The 27967-nt window shown below is 47.3% G+C and overlaps 1 long non-coding RNA gene across 2 annotated transcripts; it reads left to right on the top strand.

The window, feature by feature from the left end:
* Positions 1-459: 459 nt before the first annotated feature.
* LOC146173202 (uncharacterized) lies at positions 460-27967 on the top strand. Of its 2 annotated transcripts, none has more exons than XR_014701741.1 (3): positions 460-561; positions 2172-2332; positions 23825-27967. It is a non-coding gene; the product is annotated as an uncharacterized LOC146173202 (long non-coding RNA). The 2 variants fall into 2 exon arrangements; XR_014701742.1 differs by lacking the exon at positions 23825-27967 and adding an exon at positions 22792-23814.

Raw genomic sequence — 27967 nt, 5'->3', positions numbered from 1 at the left:
GGCAACGACAGGCGTTGGCGGCCGCTAAGCATCGCCAAGCATTGTCGCCTCAAGGTCTATTCACACTTTCTGGTCACATTTATCGCGGAGAACGCTAACCACTACATTTAATGAAGCAAAATGGACACGTAAGTACTGTACCTGCCGTTTTTATCCCACCTCAAGCACAGGTGACCGAAGATTCCGAGCCTTGCCTGTTGCACTCACACAAATGTCGCGGCTCTGTGGCAGCAGTTGCTACTGCACGTGTCAAGAACACAGTGGAAGCCCGACATTGTGTCGCGATCCATGGCGATACTTACAGGCAAAATGTAATCGTGCGAAACCGTCTCACTGTGTCCCTTTCGCAGTCCGCGCCTAGGGCTATTAGCCGTCACAAGCCATTAGCTTAGTTTCAAGCCTCCAACATCATCATCAAGAACAAAAACCACAATGCCACAATCCAATCCAATATAATCCTTTTTTATTTATTTATTTATTTCTCGGCATCATGGAATCAGCTGGCGCGTCTGCAAAAGTGCCGCGGTGTCCGGTTGGACGGGTTAGACAACGGCACATTAGGTTAGTATTCTGAAAAGCACTGTGGTTATTTTTTCTCGATTTGTTTAAATGCGCTATAATGGTTCTTGGTTTTTTTTCCTCGCTGAATGATGTGGCTAGATGGTTACGTTTGTTCGGAGGTTCGGATGTCTGCCTTTGCTTACCGCTGTAGCGGTTGAGGTGGCTGTGGCACTGTCTCGGAGAGAGGCGTCCCAAATGATAGATAATACCTCTATAAACTTTACCAACAAGCCTAAGCTGTTGCCACAGTGGTTTAGCACCAGGTTCAGGGCGTAATAATGTTTCGTTTAGAATTCAAAAGGACAATAACATGCCTCAATAGAGTAGAAATAAATTGGATAGGACGCCGCACGGAAATTTAATATGAACAATACGCACGGCGTGTGCCTTGCGGCAAACAGAAAGCCGTTCTACGATTGTTCGTTTACTATTGCAGTTACGCTCTCCGTCTCGTCTGTTTTCTTAGTCCGTTGGCCTTCGCGCGGTTGACAATTACGTCCGAGTCGCGATCTAATGCCTGCTCCTACTCGTGTGGTCTCTCATGCTTTCTCTGGGCCTTCTCATCTTGACCTCGTGTTTTGTTGCTCCTGTCTTGATAGGTTTGCTAAGTTTTTCCAGGGACCATAGTTTTGCGAATGGCAGCATCTATAATGCCGCCGACACCACCTTCACTACGGCGGTTCCTTTGTTCCAATGATTGGGTGTGTTGAGCAATCAGCATAATCGTTTGCAGTCGCGGTGCACAATATTTGTGAGGTGAACAGCTGTTTAACCCTATATTTGTCATGCATTTAATACAGAAGGAATGATTAAACAGTGAGTAAGGGAGTGGAGAAATCTGGTCGGTCTTCAATCCTTGCTAACCCTCTAAAAGGGATGGATTGTCACCATCACGACTGGACTTCCTGCACATACGTGGAGCGGTATAAAATGGCATATCCATCATTCTAAACTATGGAGAAGGCATAACAACGATCAGATCAAGAACAGCTTCTCAGTTTAGTTCATATATATTCTCTGCAATTTTTGCCATGCTGCATCGTGAACTCTCATTGCCATGGGAAAACTAGCAATTTCAGGGAGGTGTCAGTAAAAATTCTCTTCACCTATTAATTAAAATACTTTCCTTTATTGGTACGCATCGTAGTATAGCTAATAGAAATTTCCTTCTAAGGTCGCAGATAAAAATATATACTGTGTACTAAGAAAAAAATAATTGGTTACCAAAATTTGAGACTGGCATATTAAGCGTTCATAATTGTACTATTTGTTCTAACAGAAAACAGGACAACAAAAACCTAGTATATGTGTTATACAGTGCTATGTCACAAGTATTCAGAGTGACAAATATTCATTCTGAACTTCCTCAGAGTGACAAATATTTATTCTGAACTTCCTGGTTTGCAAAAGATAAAAATCAATTGCTAAAGCTCAGTGCTTTGAGCCTTGAGTGCAATGCCAAGATTGACACCATGCTATCTTGTAAAAAGACTGTGTCCACTGCGCTGCTGTTTGCATGAAATCGTTCACAAGATGCTGATACCTTTGAGAAGGCTTTGCCACAGGGGAAAAGAAAGTTACAGAAGGGCACTTGCCATTATTCCATGCAGGGTGAAGCTGTCATCTCTGTTGGGGCAAAGACGAAACCAAGGGACCTGCAAACTCACGTCGACGTAGCGAAATTGTGAGAACATCATTGCTGAGCAGGACCAGTGTGAGACAAAGACATCATCTTGGGCACCAGCTCACCGCTATTTCTCCATGTTGATAGGTATTGCGTAAACTTGAAAAATGCCCCCAATATATCTAATGAAAAAAGAAAAAAAATTGAAACTGAAGTACAGTTCTTTTTTAATGAAATGAATTGCATTTTTCGCTCAGAAGTAGGCCACATCTCTCAGATTGGGTGGGGTAGTAAGCGGACAGATGTAGGGAAAATTGAGTGGCTTGTTAGGATTCACAACTGAAAGACGCCAATAGTCGGCAAGGCCAAGGAAAGCATTAGGGATTTTTTCCAATTTCTATTATTAACATGAGGTAATACTGTAACTGTACCCATAAAATGGCTAATAATAATCAGCCATAAAATGATTACAGTATTCATTTACGTTGACAGCAAAAATAAAAAGAATTCTTTATGCATTCCTTGGCCTTGCTGGTAGTTGACTTCTTTCAGTTCAGACTGAGCCGGGTGACTGTTGTTCAAGCGGAATGATATAACACTTTCCTGTCCGCGAGAAAAGTAGTAATTTTTGTGTGGTGTCATTATAATTTTTTTGTTTACCAAAAACTTGCATGGTATAGGAGTGCTTGGTACCAAATTGTAGAGGATGAAATTCTCTTTACCATGAAAGGAAGCGAAATGAATATCTTAATTCTAGAATTGCCAAAAAAAAGAAAACATCACAAAAAAGTATAGCGAAAAAATAAAAAAATTCTCAAAAATATCAAAATTTCTTCACAAAAAAAAAAAAATAAAATAAAACATTAAGGACATTTGAACTATATGTTTTGTAGGCCAAGGAACGGTCTAACAGTGTAGTAAATTTTAACTGTCTAGATACAATAGTAATGAAGTTGTGAAAGAAAATGTTACTCCTAGTGGCGATCGTGCCATCTCATGAACGGCCCTTGTGTAGCGCCGAGCGGAACTCCGACCCCTGGCTCTCTTTGCCTGAAACACGACTCTCTGCATTGTCAGCGGCAAGTAGTCCCGCCTGAATGACGTTGAGACCCTGCAGCTAAAAGTTATGACTTTAAGATCATTCTCACCTCTTTCTATTAGCGCGGCTTGGAGCAACCGGTCGCTTTTGCGAGTCGTCGATTCACGGAGACCCAGCGGTGATGGTCAACTTTATATAGATAGAGGAATTCGCAGTGATTTGGTGGCTGGGAAAGTTCAACCTGGCTGTTCGGTGCCCGGATGACGGTGATGTCTGATTATAACCCCCTCTCTTTTCTCACCCGGACCACCCCTCAGTGCGCAAAGTTGACACGCTGGGCACATTATACCCTGCAAAGGTATAATGTGGGGGTGGAACACCGGAAGGGAAGCGCTCACGGCAACGCCAACGCACTGTCCAGGTTACCAAACAAAAACTGGGAGACAGACAGTGGTGATTGTGCCGGGATGTAGGGAAAGGAGGAAACGTCTAATGCTGACAAAGCTCTGTGAGATGTGACGTGGGGGCCACTGTGAAACTGGGACACGTGACGGACGGGCTGCATACCTTACGATGCCAGTGTTTGAAGTCGACAAGCGTGCAACCGAATTTTCCAGTGTTTCCCTTTATTGCATGCACTTGAGTTGTGTGTGCTGTTCTCGAGCAGAACGAGTACGTGCGTGAAAGTGTGAACTGAACACAGCGCATGAACTTGGACTTCGAACAAGTGTCATGTATTTGTGTGTGTGCATGCTATCTTTGTTTCTCACCAAGCAAGATTAGGTTGGAGTGCATGGGTGAAGCTGTAACAAGGGTTACATTCTAGAGCTACTTCCACCACCCTCAGGGGGGTTTCGTGACGTATGCCAATACCCTTTCTTGGTTGTAATTTTAAAGGTGTCATTTGGGCCCCTTGTAAAATCTTGGGAGGGGCGTGTAAGGTATCGCTAGGCGTCCCCGGATTAGCGGCTATGTACTCAGTACCTCGTGGTAGGTTAGCTTGTAGCATGAATTGATGCTAGCTGCGTGCAGACAAGAAGACACCGCGAATCACCGGATGAAGCAGGGAAGAGAGTGACAAGTGTCACCGGGCGGCTGACAGGCAGTCGAGTACCCAAAGGGGGCGGTTAAGCTGCTTTGTGCGTACCTGCAGTATGCTTTTCATACGAGCCGACACGACACCGCTGTCAACGTCCGTTCACAGAAACACCGCGTCCAGACAGAAGGGTGGCATTCGGCGCCGGTGGAAGAGTGATGGGGAACGTTGAACAAAGGGGAAGATGTCCGCGGGAGGACTGACTGACCGAGTGTCTTTTCTTCGCGCCGCCGCTAAGCCAGTGGTCACGGACTTTGCAAGTTCTAGGAAGAGCTGGGGTGCGAGACGGCGGCGGTCCGCTAACGACGCTGCTAATTTGCTTTGATGATCTTAACGCGAGAATGCGGCAAGGTGTACAGTAGCATGTGACATTTTGTTTTTTGTTTTTTTTTTTTTTCATTCGTTGTGTGGAAAGAGTTTCACTTACACTGCTCAAGTTGCACGTGGCCACGAACCAATCATGTTGAAGTTCGTGGCGATTGGACGTAACTGAAATGTGGGCTGGACACGGAGGGCTTAAAACCAAGCCCGAGAGACCAGTCTGATGTTCTGAGCTTGGCTTGATGTGTACATCTTCGGCTAGGCCGAGCTAGCCAGATCCATGTATATTTTGGCCAACCTTGCTGTAAATATTGCCAAGTTTTGTATATAAACTTCAGTTAATCTCTTTGTAGCGCTCAAGTGTCGTTAACCATATTTTGTCGTCTCTGATCACCGTCTTGGATGGGGCGCACCGGTGGTGTAATTTGCCACGTCTTCAAGTCACCAAGGAGAACCTAATTTCGAGAAAAACAACGAAAATTCACTGGCGCAGTCGACGAGGATTCTGTGGGAGCACAGGAGGAAGAGGGAAAGCAGGGAAAAGACGACGTTCCTGCAACGCAGACGGGAAGCGGCATTCCAGGAGAGCAGACAAGAGAAGCAGCAGCAAGGACAGCTGCAGCTAGGAGGCTACCGCTGAGGCGAGCAGCGGTGCGTCAAAAGGACCGGCTGCTGAAACCAAGACCCTGAGGTGAAAAGTGCAGCAGCGCGTCAAAAGGACCGGCTGTAGTCACCAAGGGTTTGATTTGGAGCAAGCAGTGGCGAGTCAAAAGGACTGGCTGCTGAAACCAAGATCCCATGTGAAGCGTACAGCGGCGTGTCAAGATGACCGGTTGCAGACACCAAGGGCTTGATCTGGAGCAAGCAGCAGCGCGTCAAAAGGACCGGCTGCTGAAACAAAGATCCCGAAGGGGAGCTGCAGCGGCACGTCATCAGGACCGGCTGCAGACATCGCAATCCTGATCATCAGCTACAAGGAGGCTGGAGACAACGACAGTAGGCAGGACAAAGGACAGGCGATGAAGGTCGGAAGACAGCTTCTGCTCCGACAAGCGAGTAAATCCTCTTTGCCTTTCATTTTGGCGCAAGCATTGCTGTCTGTGTAGGATTCCGAGGGGTGCATGAACACCCGGTTCGTACATTTAAACCCGGACAGGTGAAAGGCGGGGAAAATGAGTGCTACAGATGAGACGGTGGTAACTGAGAACAGTTTATCTGTAACTTAGATTCCCGACAGCCAGACGGCTATGGAGGTGAAATGGGAGGAACTGAGAGTTCGAGCTTGAGCTAGCAAAATTTTTAGCAAATAAGGAAGAAAGTGCACCGAATAACGCCGGTGTTGTGGAGAAAAAAAGACACTCGCGCTGAGTTCGGTCGCTACTCAAAATGGCTATCAGGTGCGATCCCGAAGTTCCCAGCAGAGGCAGAAGTTCTGGTCTGGTTCGAGTCGGTCGAACATATGCTAGAGGCTTACGCAGTACCAAGAGACTTGTGAGGCCACATTGCATTCCCGCTAGTTGTGGAAAAAGCTCACTTCCTGTCAACGCGCTTGACACCAGCACAACATCGCGAGTATGAGGTTCTGAAGAAACTGGTTTTGGAAGAGCTTAAACTTTCTTCAGGAGAGTACCGCAGGAGATGCATGGGGTTCAAAAAATTACCCAATGAAGGCTGGAAAGCGTTCGCAACCCGCCTACAGAGTTATTTTAACTTCTGTGCAGATGCAAGGGGAGCCAAAACATTTGAGGAGCTGACCGAATTGCTAGTGGCCGACCAGTTAAAAAACATGCTGTTTGAAGACGCCCTTCCCTATGTAACCATGCAGGAAGGTGACAGGTGGAAGAAAGCACCAGAGCTTGCCACTTTGTTACAAAATTTTGAAGAGGCCCAAGGAAAGAACAGCGCAGTCAAAAAGCGTGAACCGGGAGGTGCGGGAAGCTTTGGCGGGCGAGAAGGAAGGCAAGATGCGGGCCCCCCTCTAAGTGAGAGACAGGAGCCGAGCAGCGGCCAGACGTAAAGCAGGTGTACAAAGGGTGCTTCTCATGCGGCTCAATGGGGCATAGAAAGGCTGACTGCCCACAAGGTGGGGAACCAGCTATTCAGAAGGCTCCCCACGCAAAAGGGGAGAAACTCTCGGCACGCGTAGCGACGCAGGACGGGGTTGTCGCAATGAGGGAATTGAAACCCATTTCTTTAGCATGCCAGAACTGACGGATTAACGCAATTCTCGACACTGGGGCCGAGATCACAGTAGTGCGCGAGAGCGTAGTACCGCCAGAGCTGGTTAAGCCATGTGGAACTATCGAGTTGATATCGGCTTTCGGGGAGAAGGTGCAGGCCAAACTTGCTATTGTTCTCTTCAGGATAAACCGCGACTCTGGCATTTTCGCCGGCATTAAAGAGGCAGTACCGGTGGTGTGCGCCCTGACAGACAAGCTTGGGCTGAGGACAGATTGCTTACTCTCTGAGGAAGCCTGGGAGTTCCTTAAAGATGAGGATAATAAGAAAGGCTTTGTAGCAGCGAGTAAGGTGGAAGCCACAGACCAGATGAAAGTTGACCTGACAGAACTGGTGCCAGGTGCGCAGGGAGAAGCAGCCTATGGAGTCGTTATCGCACAGGAAGTAAAGGCGGTAACCGGTAAGGAAACAAAAGGCGGTGCTCGGGATACTGAAGACACGGCTCTTAGTACAACCGGAGAAAGCAGCGCATATGCAGTTTTCCAGAAGGAGCAAAAGTGACCCCACATTGACAGAAGCTTGGAAACAAGGTATACAAGGGAGAGGAGGCATGGCAGAGATAGATGGCTTGCTCTATCACAAGGGAAAGTTGCTTGGACAACAAGTAATGCGGCTGGTGCTCCCGAAATCCCGGCGTCCAGAAGTCCTAAAATTAGCTCATGAAGCTAGCCGGGGTGGACATCTAAGAATCCGAAAAAAACCGCGTGGATTAAGTACAACTTTTATTGGCCGGGTATAGAAAAGGACGTGCGCGAGTACTGTAACAGCTGCCCCGGATGACAAACGAGGTTCGAGCACCAGCAGAAAGCAAACATTAAGGTTAAACTGGAAAATTGCCAAGTAGCGAGAGGATTAACCCGTTGTTTGGGCCAAGTGGTTGAGTCGGGAACCCATGCACCCGTTTCCGACAACTTTTCAGCTATTAAGGGACAGAAGGCGCCGAAAACGAAAAAGGGAATTCGTAGTGTGCTCAAGTTGTGCGGCTACGGCAGGGGCTAAGTGCCTAATTGTGCAAAGGTCGGAACGCCGTTGATGGAACTGACGGGACAAAAATGCCGAACACAATATCATGGTCTGCGAGAGCCGAAAGTGCGTTCCAAAAACTCAAGACGGCGCTCTGCGAAGTCATTACCCTTGTAATGCCAGAACCGTGCAAGCAATTTTGACTGTTCAGAGATGCCTCGGCGGTGGCAGCAGAAGCCTGTCTCGCTAAATGCGCGGAACATGGCTTGGAGCGACCGATCGCTTTTGCGAGTCGTCGATTCACGGAGACCCAGAGGTGATGGTCAACTTTATATCGATAGAGGAATTTGCAGTGATTTAGTGGCTGGGAAAGTTCGACCTCTGGCTGTTCGGTGCCCAGATGACGGTGGTGTCTGATCATAACCCCCTCTCTTTTCGCACCCGGACCACCCCTCAGGGCGCAAAGTTGACACGCTGGACACTTGCCCTGCAAAGGTATAATGTGGTGGTGGAACACCGGAAGGAAAGCGCTCACGGCAATGCTGACGCACTGTCCAGGTTACCAAACAAAAACTGGGAGACAGACAGTGGTGATTGCGCCGGTATGTAGGGAAGGCAGGAAACGTCTAATGCTGACAAAGCTCAGTGAGGTGTGATGGGGGGGACACTGTGAAACTGTGTGGGACACGGGACGGACGTGCTGCATACCTTACGATGTCAGTGTTCGAAGTCGACAAGTGTGCAACCGAATTTTCCAGTGTTTCCCTTTATTGCATGCACTTGAGTTGTGTGTGCTGTTCGCGAGCAGAATGGGTACGTGCGTGAAAGTGTGAACTCAACACCGCGCACAAACTTGGACCTCGAACAAGTGTCATGTATTTGTGTGTGTGCATGCTATCTTGGTTTCTCACCCAGCAAGATTTTGTTGGAGTGCATGCGTGAAGATGTAACAGTGGTTACATTCTAGAGCTACTTTCACCACCCTCAGGGGGGTTTCATAACATATGCCAATACCCTTTGTTGGTTGTAATTTTAAAGGTGTCATTTGGGCCCCTTGTAAAATCTTGGGAGGGGCGTGTAAGGTATCGCTAGGCGCCCCCGGATTAGCGGCTATGTACTCAGTACCTCGTGGTAGGTTTGCTTGTAGCATGAATTGATGCTAGCTGCGTGCAGACAAGAAGACGCCGCGAATCACTGTATGAAGCAGGGAAAGCCATTAAAGTGACGAGTGTCACCGGGCGGCTGACAGGCATTCGAGTCCCCAAAGGAGGCGGTTAAGCTGCTTTGTGCGTACCTGCAGTATGCTTTTCATACGAGCCGACACGACACCGCCGTCACGGTTGAAACGTCCGTTCACAGACACACCGCGTCCAGACAGAAGGGTTACATTCGGCGCCGGTGGAAGAGTGATGGGGAACGTTGAACAAAGGGGAAGACGTCCGCGGGAAGACCGACTGACCGAATGTCTTTTCGTCCCGCCGCCGCTAAGCCAGAGGTCATGGACTTTGCAAGTTCTAGGAAGGGGGTGCGAGACGGCGGCGGTCCGCTAACGACGCTGCTCATTTGCTTTGATGATCTTAACGCGAGAACGCGGCAAGGTGTACAGTAGCATGTGACATTTTGTGTTTTTTGTTTTTTTTTTTCTTTCGTTGTGTAGAAAGGGTTTCACTTACACTGCTGAAGTTGCACATGGCCACGAACCAATCATGTTGAAGTTCGTGGTGATTGGACGTAACTGAAATGTGGGCTGGACACGGAGGGCTTAAAACCAAACCCGAGAGACCAGTCTGATGTTCTGAGCTTGGCTTGATGTGTACATCTTCGGCTAAGCCGAGCTAGCCACATCCATGTATATTTTGCCTAACCTTGCTGTAAATATTGCCAAGTTTTGTATATAAACTTCAGTTAATCTCTTTGTAACGCTCAAGTGTCGTTATCCATATTTCATCGTCTCTGATCACCGTCTTGGACGGGGCGCACCGGTGGTGCAATTTGCCACGTCTTCAAGTCACCAAGGAGAACCTAATTTCGAGAAGAACAACGAAAATTCACTCTAACGTTTGCTCTTTCTTGCACCTACACCATGGGTCTGTCAGATTCTTGCTTTCTACCCCTGCTTGTGTAGCTCTCGCCTCATCCGTGGCATGGTGCTTTTTCAAGCACTAGGTGGCAGATTTACTCACCATTTGCAGAGGTGGTGACTGCATCTAAACATATGCTGAGATAGACCTGATTTCTGTTTTATCTACATAATTTTATTATTCGAGCTTTTCTTTCTCTTCTTAATTTCGCATTATTTTATTAGCTCTTGTTTGTAGTCGGTAAAGAGGACTGCGCGAGCAAGACACGGACAAAGAAAGTAGAGGCAAAGAGCCATGCAAACGCAGATGCACACCAAAGCATCTCGATGCTGCATTGCATTCTGCATTTGTGTACTTCTTCGTCTGTGTCTTGCTCATTCATTTCTTTGTCTGTTATGGGCCATCTAGCGCAAAGAGACCATCTCAGCTCAATCTCCTCTGTGCAGCAGCTACAAAAACAAATGGTCAAGCCAACAACTTGACAGCCAAAAAATGCTCTGGCATTGATTGCGGGCGCAAGTCAGCCCCAATAAAGAGTTATTTCAGTACCATCACGCCTGTGTTTTCTTTTGGCGTGTACGGCCTTGTCACCACTACGTGACAATATTTCCATGAAACAGTTTCAGTGCCTCTCACAGAACATTTCAGCATTGCAGCTAAAAGACATACACGATTCCAACAAGCCATCACAGTGTTATATTGATGCGAATACCGCTGCACCGAACTCTTTGTGGCTTCTTTTGTGACCAGTGCCTGCAGCAGTGCCACGAATGGTGTTGTCTATCACATCAGTTCAGGCGTTCAGTCGTGTCCGACTCTTCGTGACCCTATGGACCATGTCACGCCACGCTTTCCGGTCTCTCACTATCTTCTTAACATCACATAGCTTCATCTGCAATGCCTCGAGAATGCCATCTAACCATCGCGTTCGCTGCCTACCCCTTCTCCGGCGACCCTCAACCTTTCCCAACATCAAATCTTTCTCCAGCGACTCCTCTCTTCTCATCAGATGACCAAAGTAGCTGAGCTTTAACTTTAGAATTTGACCCTCCAATGAGCAGTCAGGGTTTATGGTCGACAATATCGACTGATTTGATCTTCTGGCAGTCCAAGGAACTCTTAAGAGTCTTCGCCAGCACCACAATTCAAACGCGTCAATTCTTCGGCGGTCAGCCTTTTTCACAGTCCAACTCTCGCATCCATACATCACAACTGGAAAGACCATAGCACGGGTTATACGGATCTTGGTTGGCAGACTAATGTCTGCTTTTTACTAGGCGGTCAAGGCTAACCATTGCTCTCTTTCCCAGAAGCAGGCATCTCCTAATTTCATGGCTGCAGTCTCCTTCCGAGGTAATCTTGGCGCCCAAGAACAGAAAATCTGTCACAGCTTCCACTTCTTGTCCATTGATGCTCCAGGACTTGATAGGGCAAGACGTCATGATCTTCGTCTTTTTAATGTTCAGTTTAAGCCCAAACTTCTCACTCTCTTCTTGTACGCGCATCAGAAGTCTCTTGAGATCCAATTCACTTTCTGCCATTAAAGTGGTATCATCCGCATATCTAAGGTTGTTGATGCGTTTTCCAGCGATCTTCACTCCAGCTGAAGACTCGTCCAGACCGGCCTTCCTCATGATGCACTCTGCATATAGGTTAAATAGGCAGGGCGACAGTATGCAGCCTTGCCTCACCCCTTTCTCAATCGGAAACCAATCAGTAAGACCATGCCCAGTTCTGACTGTGGCCTCTTTCCCTTCATAAAGGTTCCTGAGGAGACAGATGAGGTGAATTGGAACTCCCATCTCTTGGAGAGCTTGCCACAATCTGCTGTGATCTACGCAGTCAAACGCTTTCGCATAATCAATAAAGCAGAAGTAAATGGGTTTCTGGAACTCTCTTGCTTTTTCCATGATCCAGCGAAGGTTGGCAATTTGGTCTCTAGTTCCTCTGCCCTTGCGAAACCCAGCTTGCACGTCCGGAAGCTCCCGATCCACATACTGTTGCAGCCTACCTTGCAGGATTTTTAACATCACCTTGCTAGCATGCGAAATAAGCGCGATCGTGCGGTAGTTGGAACAATCTTTGGCACTGCCTTTCTTTGGAATGGGGATGTAAACTGACCTCCTCCAATCCTGTGGCCACTGCAGGGTTGTCCAAATCTTTTGACATAATGTATGCAGTGTGTTAACAGCGTCGTGGTTGAGGTTTTGAAGCAACTAAGCTGGAATACCATCAATTCCGCTAGCTTTGTTCTTAGCAAGGCTGGCTAAGGCCCATTCAACTTCACTCTTCGGGACGCCCGGCTCGAGATCAGTAATCACAACCGTCCTATGTTGGGTTTGCACATCCGGGTCCTTCTTGTACAGTTCTTCTGTGTATTCCTGCCACCTCTTCTTTATCTCTGAGGCTTCAGTGAGGTCCTTGCCTCGTTTGTCCTTTACCACGCCCAGCTTAGCACAGAAGCTTCCTTTGATATCTTTGATTGTCTTATACAGAGCTCTTGTGTTCCTTAATTGGCCGTTGTCCTCAACTGCTTGACACTGTATGTTCAAGAAGGCATTCTTATCTCTCCTTGCTATTTTCTGAAAATCCGCATTGAGAACCTTGTATCTTTCTCTTTCCCCCATACCTTTTGCCATCCTCCTTTCCTCAGCTATTTACAAAGCCTCTTCAGATAACCAGTTTGCTTTTTTGCATTTCTTTTGCTTTGGAACTACCTTAGTAGCAACTTCTTGTATTATATCACGAACATCAGTCCACATCTCTTCGGGCTTTTTGTCTTCTAGATCTAATTCTTGAAATCGATTGCTCACTTCCACAGCATATTCTAATGGAATCTGATCCAGATCATACCTGAAAGGCCTTCTAGTTTTCTGCGTTTTTCTCAATCGAAGCTTAATTTTGGCAACAAGAAGCTGATGATCGGTGCCACAATCGGCCCCAGGCCTTGTTTTTACTGCTTGTATAGCGCTTCTCCATCTCTGCCGGCAAATAATATAATCGATCTGATTCCTGTACAGACCGTCCGGTGAAATCCATGTGTACAGGCGCCTCTTGTGCTGTTGAAAATGAGTATTCGCTATGGTCAGGTAGCAGTTCCTAATACTCTTGCTTGATAGCCATACGAGACACCGAACACTGCCTTACAAATAGAGAGAGAATGTTACAAAAAATCCCTGCCTGCTTTTCATTGTTAAACGCCACATATGGTGCTCTTTTCCACAGAGCAGTCATGAAGGCTGGCCAATGGGGAGAGCAAAGGAAGATAGAAGAGGATCTTGGATAGTCTGATTGGCTGTCTCAGCGGGCATTCTAGAAATAGAGAAGGCACTGACTTGTGAAAGCGGCCGATGGTGGCATAGTTGTAAGGTGTTTGTTGGTAGGTGATAACTGAGTACCAAGCGACTGAGTATCGCTCGAACCAGCTCTCCAGTGTCAATCAGGCTTCGGCTCTGCTTCGTCGACCTCTTCGACATGGCGTGTGAGCTGCTGTCTGTTGGAATTATTACAATATCTCCCCGGCAAAAAAGGAGCCATTGTGGCAACTCATGGTGAGGAAAGGGTGGGCAGATCATAATAGAGCTTGAGGGTGTTGGCATGTACAGTTTCTCGGCCGCGGCAACGGTGGTCCAGAGATGAGTGCAGGGGCTCTACAATACAATTCACAGGAGAAGGTTGTTTCTCAATGTGGTAAGATCCTTGGTAACAAGATAGAAGTTTAGTTGAAAGGCTGGGAGTGAAGGAAGGCAGCCAGAGCAAAACGAGTGCGATCCGAAGGTTCCCAACTGGTTTTGGTGTACCTGGTTATCCGTGGTAAAGGAACGCACCAATATTCGGCATTTCTTCGCATATGTATGTGCTACAGAAAGCAGAGTCATCTCTGAATCATCAAGGTGGTTGGGCAGGATAGTATCCATGATGGACGTAGGTTCTCGACCGTATAAAAGAAAGAACGGGAGAACCCAGTCGAGGTCTACAAAGCACATTGTAGGTGTACGTGATGAAAGGCAGCACCTGGTCCCAATCGGAGTGAGCGGTGTCTATGTACATGGCTACCATGTCACTAAGAGTGTGGTTAAATCGCTCGGTCATGTCATTCATTTAGGGTGATAAGCTGTGGTGCACTGGTGAACTATCCAGCACTGCTTAAAGGGCAGCTCCGGCAGTTTTCCAACCTAAGTTAATGGTTGGTTTATATTTTGGAAGACTTGGTCATCCCAGTGAGTGATTTCATTTTTACAACTCGTAAACAATAATTTTAAATAAGCAAAGAACAAGAATAAAGATGGCAACTCCCGTGCGGGGCCCTGAGAGCACTGCTTTTCATGACGTCACGTGATAACATCACAGGCATGCAGCCGAGCTGCATGCAAATCGGCTGCATGCAAACGGTGCCATTCTGTCGAGGTGTGTGAATATCAATTGCTGTCATGGCACCATTTGGAACATACTATTGATACTGTTTGATGTTGGTGAGTCATCCTTGGTGACATCGATAATGAAAGCCATGACATGTCATCCAGTTGTAATGGAAAAAAAACATACATAAACAGTATTTGACATGCACACCTAATGAGAGCAGAATGAGCGAGCGATATTGAATGCGGCTAAATTACTGCTATGTGAAGCATTCGCTGTATTTTTAAGCCATTTATGCACTCGCACACCCTGCTGAAAGTGGACGGCATACATGAGGGTGACCGATTATTATACTGGTTATACTGCTAGTCCATTCTTGCCTCAGTATTGACCCAAAAGGCTGCCTTGGCTTTGTGTGGGAATATTGTTGTTGATCACGACTATCGATTACGAAGTTCAGCAGCTGTATTGGCGTTTGTATATGGAAGGTGCCCGGGTGCGAAAAGTGGATGATTTCTGGCCAGTTTCCACTACATACACTTTGGACGCTTAAGCAAGTTTCAAGAGCAACACGTAGCATAGGCAGTGTTGAGTGTGCCGTCTGACAGCACTTTTATACAACCTTCGAGTATTGCACGGCCGACAGTGAAGCATACTAGCCGGGCCTGTCTCGTCTTCGCAGGATCGTTTTCTTGACATAGTGCTAAGCCGTACGTCGAAAAATGCCCGACTCCAGCTGCATCAAAAAAAGTAGTTGTCAAATTCATAATGCTTGCCACACCAGATGCTGTGAGTTTGCTGCAACGATGCTGCTTTAGAGGGCGGCGGACGACGGCACTCTGGCCATGCACTATGCCCCTAGTCGTCGCTAGGACTAAACTGTTTCACATCGTAACCGCACCGGACTGCACTTTTGGGATTGAAAAGCGCTATAGTAAAGGGTGTACTCGTTAAACTGTCTTACCCCTAGCTTAACTGTCTCACAGTAAAAGAAAGGTGCAATTTTGGCAACACGTTAGCATTGGAGCTAGGTTACAAGATCAGATGAGCTGTGCCACACTGGCAGCTGCTATGGGGGTGCGAGCAGAGATTTTCTTGTGTCGCTGTTATTACTCCTACCAGAAACTCTTTGCAGATCTGTGGTACTCAGTAAGGGTTATTTTTCGACATTCCTTTATCCAGGCAAGTATTTAAGATTTGAAGAGATCTTAAAAAGGGGGGGAGCTTTTTTGACAGTGGCACAAAGAATCCGCTGTATGGATACAGACTGTGCACAAGCAGTTTAGCTTGTGTTGTGGTCAAGATGATCGTTGGCACAGCATCTGATTTCTACCTTCGCCTGATACCCGCAAGGCCAAACTCCTGCATCACAAGCATCTTGTGTTGGCAGCAGTACCGTGTGATATGTTCTAAGCACAGATGCGTTCTTAGATACAGGGACCAGCTAGGGTGCCAGATCGCAAGATTCAATTTGTTCTTGGGAAATGGGTGGTAAATAAATGTGCTGTTTTTCATTGAATAATTCATGCATCCAACAACACTAGCTGTAACCTATTGCTGCAAGGAATGCATTAAGTGTGAGCTAAACTACAATTCGGGGATTACATGATCGATGCTGTTTGCAGAAAGCTGTCGACCATGTTTGCAGCGTGCCAGGCTGTTAATGAGTAGCGCCGCCGGCCTCCTGCCCCGTGCCAAGAGCATTGCTTAAAATCGTGCACATCAGGATAAGCGACCAATGTTGTCTAAATGTACCAGACCAAGCTGCTATTTCAAGCCTGCCATTACCGTATCCATTACTTGCTGGAACATGGCTGGTTCATGGCAGAGACAAAAGGGCATCGCCTTGAACTCGAAGAGGCCATCTGGCGTGATGAACATGGTCTTCTCGTGGTCTCTTTCGTCGACCTCAGTTTGCCAGTAGCTGCTTTTCAAGTTCATTCATGAGAAGTACCTTACATTACAAAGCTGGTCCAGTGTCTCATTAATGCGAGGGAGAGGGTAGAAATCCTTTGTTATACTGTTCAAGTGGTGGTAATCGACACAGAACCAAAGTGTGCCGTCTTCCTCACTAGAACGACTGGCACCTCTTAGGAGCTCTTCAATGGCTGGACGATATCATGATACATTTCCTCTACTTGATCCCACATGACCTGTCATTCTCGCTGTAATCATGGTAGGGGATTTGATGCTGTCAGAAGTGTTCGTCTGTGATAATGCGGTGCTTTGCCAATGCAGTCTGTCGCACCTTTGACGCTGAAGAAAAGCACTAACTGTAGCTCTCAAGAACATGGCGAATCCGGTCTTGTCTGTCTCGGGGTAGTGCTGCGTTATTTTGGACAGGTTGGGTGCATCGTCCTAGAAATGGCCGGAGAGGGCAAAGACATCACGGCTGCCTGTTAGCTTGTTGAGGAAAGCGATCGTGCCCTTGTTAAGATGCCGGTATTCTTCAGTGAAGTTCGTCAGCAGCACCTAACCTGTGCTCCTCGGATATTGGCAATACCTCTTGTGATGCCAAGCCCTCTTTCTAAAAGCAACTGGATGCTTCCTTTGATGACAGCTTCGGCGGTTTCGATGTCTGCATCCCCCACACAGGCAACGAAACTTGATTGGGAAGACACGGTCAAGTCTTCATTGAAGACGTTTAGAGCGATGTAATGTATCAATATTGTCATGGAAAGTATGGCATTGTCTGTTGAAGGGTTGATGAGCTTTCAGTGAAGGTTGATGTAGAATCGGGTATCTCAGGAGCGAGCCGCATATTTGAGCGGCTTTTTAAGAGTGGGTGAGCGGCGGTTCTTTCCGTGAGCCAGGCCAAAGGGTTCCTTGGGAGCCGAATCTCCTCCTCGAGGCAACTTTGGCCCCTTCTATTTGCGATGCGAGAAAGCATCTGCCCTCCCGCATGGCCCCCTGCCCTTCCTCACAAGAATCTCATACATCCTCTCGCATACCCTCGCCTTCGGCTGTCTTTTAAGCTGCTGTTTCAAAAGAGCGAGAATGAGCGGCGGCTCTATTGGAGAGCCGTCGGGAACCATTTTGCCAGAGTCGGGTCTTTTGCTTGCTGTTACTTTAGCGCCATCTATTAGCAGTGCGAGAAAGCAACTCTAATGGGCAGCCAGGGGTGGATCGAGCCGGCATACAAAAAAAAACGTCTGCGGTCTGCACGACCTTACGCCTTCAGCGGCCGCAGGTCGGAGCATGGTCAGCTGCTTGACCGTCGTGTCAAGACTCCGCGCCTGCGACCTGGCAACCATAATGCTGCGTGTATGCTTCGTGTGGTCACCGCCGGTTTTGTGCATCTTTTGTTTTGCTTTCTATGCTTGCTACGCGTAGTTTTCTCAAGCTTCGTTACAACAAGGCGAACGTTGAATGCATATCCCCTTCCGCAGCCAGCCCTGCAGAAAAAAATCCGGTTCGGTCACGGAAATACAGCACTGCCTGCAGCCTGTCGTGTGCTCGAAACGGGAAACAGATGCCTTCAAACATTAAAACCACACCACACAGGCGAGCGATGCGGCTTGAAGTAAACACAAAGTGAATGAATGAATGAATGAAATACGGCCGGCGTGTGAATGTGGCAGCGAAAACAGGAAGGTTGAACAAGTCTGAGTTAGGGGACCGGGGAAGAAACCTCTTACCAGGTAGGAAGGAAACAGCGGTTGAAGCTGAGAGGCGTGGGCCTTGAGAAAAGCTGCTGCAAAGTTGAACAAAAGGGTCATAATGTACGAAAACGAATCAGAGAAAGGAAAAAGAGGAGGGCCAGGGCCAAAAAGCGCAGTTTAGGAAACAGAAAAGGACTAACACGGACTCAAGCTGCAAAGCGCGCATTGGATTTAAGAAAGAAAAACGATGCATTTACATTATACTTCGGGCTCCACCTGAATTCTATTTCTCTGAGAATACAGGAGGGACTTCGGATCAGTTAAACTGCTTTCTCTATATTTATAATTCACTATCTATATCTGTCTATATCATCACTATATTTATTAATAGTCAATCAACATGAGATTTTGGGCTATTTTTAGAGATTGGTGGCAGCAAGTATTTATTAGGGGTAATCCTGCATGATGGTCAATGTTATTCAGATAATTTTTAAACGATAGGATAAGAAATGAACGAAATCCTTTATAGCGAAATAGGTGCCCCTCCAGTAAATATTGAACTAAAGAGAAAGAATCGCATCTAAAAAAGGGGACATTGCTGTTTATTGGGATTTTGTAGTCACCATTATCTCACTTTGAAGAGAGAATTATCTCCACACTTTCGTTGTGGTTGAGGAGGTTGAACGGGTGTGGATCAGTGAACCAGAGAGAGAGACAGAGCCGGCTTTCTCTCCAGTTGAACCGGTACTCGCTCCTGAGCGACCGAGATTTAAGTAAGCCAGTGAGCTGTTCACGTTCACCGAGAAAATCCATACCTAGAATACTGTCTCGTGAGCAGTTCTATAGGACAAGTAGGGTCGTTCACTGTCACTTTTGTAGTGCATCACCCGGATGTTGTAGTAAGGTTGCCACTAGTGGTGTGGATTAGTGGGCCATCCCAAGTGGTCGTTACTTTCTTGAGCTTGGCGGCGAACAATCCACTGATAACCGAATAGTTTGCTTCGGTATCCACTAAGGCGGTAATTATGTGACCGTCGACAGCAACTTCGAGGTCACTTGTTCGTGTCCTCGTATTGCATGCTGGCTTCGGTGTTCGATCTTTACTTCATGTGCTGAGATCCCGTTCGGGACACACCATTGTGACTTTGCTGGGCGGCATTATCAGCTTGGAATCTGTTCGTGTTCTCGTCGACGTTACTGGTGTGGAGCAGTGATGTAATGGCTGCATCGCTGTCACTCGTCATCAGCGGCAGAGGATTTTCACCTTTTCATCGTTGAGCAACCTTACCTCCAAAGGTTGCTTTCTTCAGTTTCTCCTATGGGGGCTAGGGGACCTTCCTTGCCCATAACTTTGGTCTGGCGATGCAAATTGCTCATTGTATGGCAATGGGGAGTGGTACCGATAGCTTGCTGACCTCTCTGCGCAAGCATTTGTCAATTGCTTGTGGTCTTTAACCAGAATGGGATCTGGGGGTTGGATGGTGAAGGCAAGCAAGTGGATGTGTGTACGGACAGTGGCGTATAATGTGGCCGGCCTCACCGCAGTGGAATCATAGCGAGCAGTTGTTGGACATCCTCCAGGCGTCGCACTTCTTGGGGCTTGAAGGGCTGTTTGTAGGCTTCACGGGCGGAAGCCAACGAGCAGCATTAAAAAAGAGCTTGTTTGCGTCAACAAGGACTTGGAGGGATTTCATGGTGGGGCAGAAAATCTCGGAGCCGTCACTAGAGGGATGGCCAGTGCCTGCTGGACTCCGCAGATGACGTCCATAAGCATGGCTATTTCGGGCTGTTGGGACAATGGCAGGAGATGTAATTCTTTGCAGAAGATATCGTTTATAAGTTCCTGCAGATTATCTCTGCATGTAGGTGAGATGTAGTGGCTTGTGGGGAAGGCTTGAAGCGGATGGCTGTACTGGTGGGTTCGGGCTTCTAATGTTCTCAGTGCTCGCTGCCTCTTGGGTGAATTTCTCTTCGGTTTTTGTGGCTGGCGTAGTAGAGCGGCAAAAAATTTATTTTTTACACCGCGCTTCAGGAAGTTAAGCTTGTTGTCCTCGGTCATGTTAGGATCAGTTCGGTGGAAGAGGCGTTTCATCTCTTCAACAGGACAGGCTCATTCTAGAGTTTAATTCAAGATTGAAGGTGTACCTGAGCTCTTTCTTTTCGAATGACAGCAAAAGTCATCAAAAACTCCCTATTAAATGTCTCCTAATCTTTCAAAGAGGTCTCGCGATTTTCGAACCAAATTAGGGCTGAATCTTGAAGAGCAAAGTAGAATAGCCTGAACTTCGTTTCCTCATTCCAGGCATTGTATGTTGACATGCTTTCAAACAGATCAGGTCAATCTTCCGCATCCTCATCTGGTTGTCCTTGGAATCGGGTGTTCACAGAGTTGGACAAAAACCAAAGGTTATTTCTGTTCGACAGGTGCCATCTTCAGGGTACGTCAGTTTTGGGATTCAGCACCTCCACCAGATGTCGCATAATGATCACAGTGCCATTGGCGACAAATGAGGAGGCTTGAAATTCACTGAAATAAATTCTTTATTGGATTGCTTGCAGCTGCAAAAGAAGTAAACAGTCGGCAGCGGCGATAGCAACAAGGGTGCTCGGCAGTCGTCGACTAAAGGCTGCACTCAGTTTAAAGGGATCTAGCGACCCAGCGTAGGCCGGTAACTCAGGCAAGAGCGATAGCGGTAGCCCCAGCCACTGGGGTCTTGAAATGAGAACTGCACTCAACGCCCCCCCCCCCCCTCCCTTTTTTCTTTTTTTTTTTTTCCTTTTTTTTTCTTTTTCTTTTTGAAATAAGGTTTTCTCTCTCTCTCAGTTTAAAGGCTGCAACGAAAGATCTAGACAAAACCACAAACGGTCACCAGCACACACTGGTACATTGTAGAAGCACAGTGCATGGCTGGAATCTTTCGAGATACATCTCGGAGCATCGTCTGCAACAAAGGAAATAATAAAGCCGCGTCTCGCGACAGGGAGCATGAACAAACAGAGAGTGCATAATCTGTGTACTACAATAGAGTTTTTAGTGGTTCACAGCAATATGTTTTCAGTACACCTGTGGGGCCACATTGGGGAATATGCATGGAGACGCAGATGAAAGTTCATCACGAACTGGGAAATGGTGGGCTTGATGAAGAAGTACAGGGGCAGTTAAGTTTCCTGGCCGCTCCGAATAGCCGGGGAGCGGCTACTGCCCGCTATCACGGCGCTCTTATCAGATGCATGCCAGTGGCAAGGGCATGCGCTGAGGGGGGGTCCGGCCCCTTCGTTCTCACTCTCTTTGATGATAAATCAGTGAAAAAGTTAGAACGGTATTCGCCTTCGCGCCTCCTTTTCTGATTTCTGCTGCGCTGCAGCCCTTGGCTCTGCTGACGATCGTTCGCCGGAGGGAAGCGTGGTGCTAGTCTCAATATTTACTTCTACTATGCACGCTTCTACATACTTTTCGCCTTCTTGGGATACGATAACTTGTGTTTACCTTGATTTTTTCTTTATTGCCGGTCAACAAAGTACATACAGGCATAGAAATCACTAGCCCACCTTTGACTTAAGCGATGCCTGAAAACTTTTTTATTGACTGAAGCTGACAGGCTGACTGTGGAGAACATCTCTGAGAAATTTGACACTTTCAATGAAGTTGTCCCTGACCAGTCGTACATTTTCTTTGGCGTGACCTCAGCTCTTTCACAGCATGCGGGGCCGTCACTGTGCCATCTGTAATTCTTTCGTTTGCTGGCAATTTATTGCACACAAATCGGGGTAGAATGCGCATTGTTTGCTTGTGTTTCTGAAGCGTTTTTGTTGATGCATAATTGTCTTTTCGCTCTCTCAGACATTGTATTAATTAGTGCGTGCTAACTCATCAACGGGAAGCACAGGGTGAAACACTCGTGGTTAGAGCGCCCGTCTCGGCTGCGGGAGGTGGTTAGTTCGAAACCCACCGGTAAAAATGGGTACAAGCGTCCCCCGGCCTGGCGCTCGGCTTTTCAAGGGGGGTGCGTTTGGGAGAAGCTCCGTAAACCCCGCTGCGTGCCCCTCCTCCGCAGTGGGCCCAAACCCAGTTTTGAACCTCGCAGTCTGCAAAGGTGGTTCAGTTTGTCTTGCAAAGGTACTTCCTTTGAGCCTCACCTGAAGTGCTCCCTTGAAGCCTCAGCTACAGCAGTCCTAAAAAAAGGGCCACATAATGGGCTTTTGCCGCGCGAGGCGGACTTATTGTTGTCCGATGGCGGAACGGATCACTGCCACATCGGCGCAACTATTTAGGCCGTGACACCTTTTCCCAAGCATTTCACCCCAAAGAGCCGAGCACCAGACCGGGGGAAAGCTTGTACGCATTGCAAAGCCGGTGGGTACCCAGCGGCACCAGGGATCGAACCTGGTACCTCCCGAACGCGAGGCAGATGCTCTACCACAAGACCACGACTGCGTGTGTTGGGGAGTTAACATATATGTTTCTGATGCTTCTGCAATGTATTTCATGGTTTTGAACGCAGTATGTACTGTCAGGGTTACGTTTCCAGCGGTTGCGCATGTTTTTCACCTCTTGCGAGAATGAAAGCGCACTTTCCCATATTGTCAGAAAACAAGTAGACTGTGATGTGATGTTATGTTATGGGCCCAGGTCCGTCCAGGAGCTCTGGGCAGGTAACAGATCAGGTTCACGGACACAAGCACACTTTTCTTTTTTGACTATTATGGAATCCCGGGCAACACACATGCATACAGCCTAGCTTAATACCTAATAGGACATGTCCAAAAAACGTCCTACTTCGGTTTAGTCCGCTCGTGGACTCGACACTAGTGCAGGCGAGTCTGTTTGAGGGAGTCCTACGATGCTTGAAGTCCATTTGAGGAGAGACCGGTAGCCTGGGTGTGACGCAGGCCCTGTTCCCGCCCAGGCGTCCAAGTACCCGGTTGCGCAGCAGGCCACGCCCGGCATCCCAGTGCTCGTACCAGGTACTGTGGTGGGTCACGCCGGGTACTGCAATGGCACCAGTGCAATGGAGCAGTCGAGCTGCCTCCAGGAGTAGTTCGTGGGACAGCGACGTGCTGTGCGGCACCAGACTCCGGACCAGGTGCCCGGCAGGTGCTGGTGAGCCGGCCTTTTACGCCAGGCCCAGGATGATCAACTCAACCGCCAGCCACACTCAGGAACGTTCGTCCTGTCTTCTTGCCCCAAACAAACTCAAGCGCACTGGCACACCCCGCACACGACCTCACTTCACTTCTTCTCGAGCAACCCGCACACTCGCCGCAATCAACATTATCACAACCTCCCCCACCGTTTCAAGACAGTTTCTTGCAACTGTTCTGGTGCCGGGGAGGGGGAAGACGTGGTGCGGGGAGTATAAACTACACAAACAATAATAACAAATCAGAAGCACACAAAACTCGTTCAAACCAAAACACATGAATTCGTTTTTAATGGACTCTTTCCTGTCACCAGAAACACACTATTTTACACTTCACAGATAGCTTATCAAACTTGCACCGATATACTTTATGAGGGTCGTGATTCTGCATGAGCACAGCTGCCTTCTGGTCGCGGTGACAACTTGGTGATGACTAGGCCTTCGTTGAAACTCTTGACAGAATCCTATGGCGATGCCTCGCAGGCAGCTGTTTAATGGAGTCACCGTCGGATGTCTCCAGGCCCACTCTGATACGTTCTAATTCCGCTACGACTGATACTCGAGGCATAGCTGGAGGTTTGCTGGTGCAGTACTTTGCCTGCTTTTGCTTCTTTAATGAGAGCTGGTCGTGACTTGGTCTTTTTTTTTTGGCTTTTTCTCCACCACCGTCAAGTATCAAGAAAAATTGGCTATGGTGAAATTCTATGTCACGGAGCGCGGGTCTACATTTCTGGGACTTCACGCTATTAAGGCTTTGAAACTCATTATCTTCGGCGAAACAACGCTCTCCTGTGCGCAGATTGCTCCTCCATCTACAGTTCCGCCTAACGCACCGTTGGAATTCAGTCATCTCTTCTCACCAGACTTGGGTCTGGTGAAGGGCTACGTGCATCAAGTGACTTGGCAGCCGGAGGTGCAACCTGTGGCGTCCAAGCTGCGCCGACTCCCATTACTGCTCCGCCAAAAAGTGGCGGACGAGCTTCGTCGCTTGGAGATTTTAGGAGTCATCGAGAGAGTCAACGCTTCCAACTGGGTGTCACCACTGGTGGTGGTAAAGAAAAAGGACGACTTCATTAGACTATGTGTGGACCTCCATGAACCGAATAAGGCCATTGTGGTGGACGGTTTTCCCCTTCCCCACATCGAGGAACTGCTTCATCGGCTATCAGGTGCTACTTTTTTTTTCTAAACTTGACCTTGCTTCCACATATCACCAGGTTGAATTGACTGAAGAGAGCAGATCTAACTACATTCATCACTCACAAAGGGTCATTTCGTTTTCGCAGAGTGTGTTTCAGGCTAGCATCTGCCCCTGCTGTTTTCCAGAAAATGACGTCTCAGGTGTTGGAAGGTTGCCGTGGAGTAATTTGCTATTTGGATGACATTTTGGTTTGGGGTAAAGATCGTGCGGAGCATGATGCAAACTTGAAAGCTGCCTTAAGCCGGATGATGCTACCGGTATGAAATTGTACCAGAAATGTGTCTTTTCTGCGAGTGAAGTGCATTTTCTTGGTCGTTGTATTAATGCTCAAGGGTTGTCGCCAATTGAATCAAAAGTACAGACTATTCGCTATGCTCCTCCTCCCACGGATAAAAAGACATTGCAGTCATTTCTTGGGTTAGCAGGGTATTATGCATTGTACCGCATTATGCTGATATTGTTGAACCACTGCGCCGTACGCTCCGGCAAGGCCAGACCTTTGAATGGTCTGAGTAAGCTCATACTAGTTTCAGTCAGATAAAAAAAATTCTTGCAGTAAAACCGGTAATTCATATATTCGACGGAAGCCTTCCCATTGTGATAACTACTGATGCATCAGATGTCGGACTTGGAGCAGTGTTTCAACAGATGAAAGGTAACCAGCTAGTTACTGTTGCGTTTGCTTTGAGAACATTGTTTCCTGCTGAGCGCAGGTATTCTGCTGGTGACCATCAAGCATTAACTACATTGCTGTCAGCTGGTTCAGCGGGATGACGCCCGCTACGCATTTCAAGATGGTATGCTCGACTCTTATATTACAATTTTACCGTACAGTACTGCAAAGGGTCCGACAATCTCATAGCGGATGCCTTGTCTAGGTTACCTCTTCAGATTTCTGCAGCTGAACAGTTTGAGGAGGAAATTGTCTCCCTAGTTACTCCATGCCTCAGTAAGGCTGACTTACAGGCAGCTACCTCGCAGTACGCTTCCTTGCAGCAGGTTGTCAAGTTCATTGCAGATGGGTGGCCCACGAAGAAGGCTCTACCTCCTGAATTAGTTCGCTCTACCTCCTGAACCTCCTTATTTTGCAGTTAAGGATGAACTTTCGTATGTGGACGGTCTAGTCTTTTGCAACGGACGTGTTACAATTCCAGCATCTTTAAGAAACAGGCTGGTACAGCTCGCGCATGAAAATCACCCAGGAATAGTCAGAACTAAACAATAACTCAGAGAGAGGTACTGGGAGCCTTGCTTAGACCAACAAGTCGAAAATGCGGTCAGAAGTTGCTACATTTGCCAGGCCACCAACAAGTCGGCTAAGCCGGTCTTTGCTCTGCTCCAAACAGTTTCCTTTCCCGAATCTGCTTGGAAAGTTGGGCAGGGATGTAGCTCGTCCATTGCCCCATGCTCCACCATGCAAATTTACCATTACATTAGTTGATTATTATTCTAAGTGGCCTGAAGTTTGTTTCGCTAGCGAGGTAACTTCTGACGCTATCTTAACTTTTCTTTCTGCAGTTTTCAGATGGGAGGGTTTCCCCCAAAGCATTGTAACTGACAATGGTCTACAGTTCAAATCTCAGCAACTCGAGACCTTCCTGGCAGACAGGGGAATCAAGCACTTGTGTTCATCTATTATCCACAAGCCAATGGGCGGGTAGAATGATTAAACAGAACGCTAAAGGAGCACATCCAGCTTGCTCAGCTCGAGCAACAACCATTGAAGAGAGCCATCACAGAGTATTTAGGTACTTACAAGGTGACAGCACAAGCAACTACAGGGATATCTCCAGCAAGGTTTTTACATAACCGTCAACCTCACTCCTCCCTTGACATAACTGATCTTCAACCAGCCCCTTCAAACTCCCCTTGTAGTCCTAATCTGAGAGCTAGGGTATTCCGTAAACAGCAGTATATAAAGCAACACGTGGATGCAAAGAGGGGACCAAAGCCTTCATGCATACCAATTGGAAGTAGGGTAAGGGTACGCTTACCAGGGAAACGTAAGTACCGAGGCTCCTTCACAGTGCTTTCCAGAGTATCGCGTAACGCATTTAGGTTGAGTGATGGAAATATTTGGAATGCTTCCAAATTAGTCCTCGTACATGCAGAAAACAACTATGGTGGTAACCAGTCCACATCATCCCCCGACAATTCACCTTTGTTACAGCAGAGAGCTCAATTCCCTTCGTACGAGATTTCTACCTTGGTCGCGATTCCCATTCACGCAGAGCAATCATCTCCAGCTGAAGTGCCCAGAGTCAAAATGAAGTTCTGCCTTGGCGGTCCAAAAGGCGGTGGCAAAAACCGTGCCACCTGGAGGATTTTGTCCTATGACGTTATGCATTTTCACTTTTCCGCATTGCCTTATATGTTGATTTTTTTTTCGTTGTGCAGTGCTTATGCCGTGCCCATGTGTTAATTCTACTTGCTCCACCAGAGTTGCTTGTTAACACTCATCACCCCATTTAGGAGGGCAGCCTGTTAACTATATTTCTTAAAGTGTATATGTTTGAAATGGTAACATTTTGTTAGTACAAAGATGTACATCTGTTCATTTTTTTTTTTCAGTTGTGCATACAGTTCGGTATTTTATTTCAATATTCGTATTGAACTTTTCTGATGCTTGCAGGTATACAAATTGCTGTTTTAGGATAGCGCCTGTTACTTTCCACTACTCGGTAGGCGTTTCATGTGTTATGTGCCAATGTCTTTCTTGTGCAGGGGGGAGGAGAGCGCGAGTGTGATTGAATCGCTAATTCAGTTTTTTTTTTCTATTAGTTGCCTTATTCTTTTTGGAAAAAATACTGTTGTGTTTTGTCAAAGATCTGGCACTCCCCTTTTGTTGCTGTTTTTGCTTTTTTTTTTAAAAAAGAGGGGGGGATGATGTAGTATCGTCCTTTTGGTTCCGTAACCGAAACCAAGGTTTGTACAGTGCTGGCGCCACTGTACTCTTCCTCCCGTCATGCACCCTCTCTCATGAATTAGTCTCAGTCTGCGTTTGGCTGTCGTGGAGTACGGCAGTCTGTTTCTTCCTGCATGCCGCTGTTCGGCGGGCCACGTGGCATCCATGCCAGCCACGCCAACACAACAGAAAGCGACTCTGTTCGCTCTTTTCAAGCACAGATGAGTTTATTTAGAAGACACTGTATTCTGGTAATTAGAATAAGGAGACAGCAGCTGAAAGAGAGCCGGGTTTAAAACGGTTATTTCCTTCAGCTCGTGTTTTGCGTTCCATTTTTTCCAGCTAAGCAACCCCAAATGACGCTGTGTTACTTCCTTGTTCTTGATATTTTTTCTTTAAATGTCCTGCGCCATCAAATGACCATGTCTAAATATATTGTAAGGTAACGCGAAGGTCGGACTTGGGGGATCAGGCTTTATTGCAGACCTGAAGCCTTGGTCGCACACTGCAGCCAAACACACTCCACGATGACGATGGGTATCTACAAGAGGGAGCAGGATGAAGATGAAGCAGCACGTTCTGCCGTGTGGAAGATGAAGTGCCACACAGTGCTCACAATATTAAGACAGTGTTCAACGTTGCTCGCAAATAAATTAAGTAAATGAGAGCGCAAGCTTGTTTTAAAAACCAAATCAGTTGAACTACAGAAAGTGCAGTACATGTACAGTCGAACCCGGTTATATCGAACCCGGATATATCGAATTTTGGTTATATCGAACTCAAGGAATATCCCCTTGAAAGTCCCATGTAAAAGTATAGGAAAGCCGCGTCATATA

The sequence above is a fragment of the Amblyomma maculatum genome, chromosome 11, assembly GCF_055883805.1.
Source record: "Amblyomma maculatum isolate TAMU_Amacu chromosome 11, ASM5588380v1, whole genome shotgun sequence".
Classification (NCBI taxonomy): Eukaryota; Metazoa; Arthropoda; class Arachnida; order Ixodida; family Ixodidae; genus Amblyomma; species Amblyomma maculatum.
Note: the sequence above shows the minus strand (reverse complement) of the source record. Positions and strands in the feature narration are given on the sequence as shown.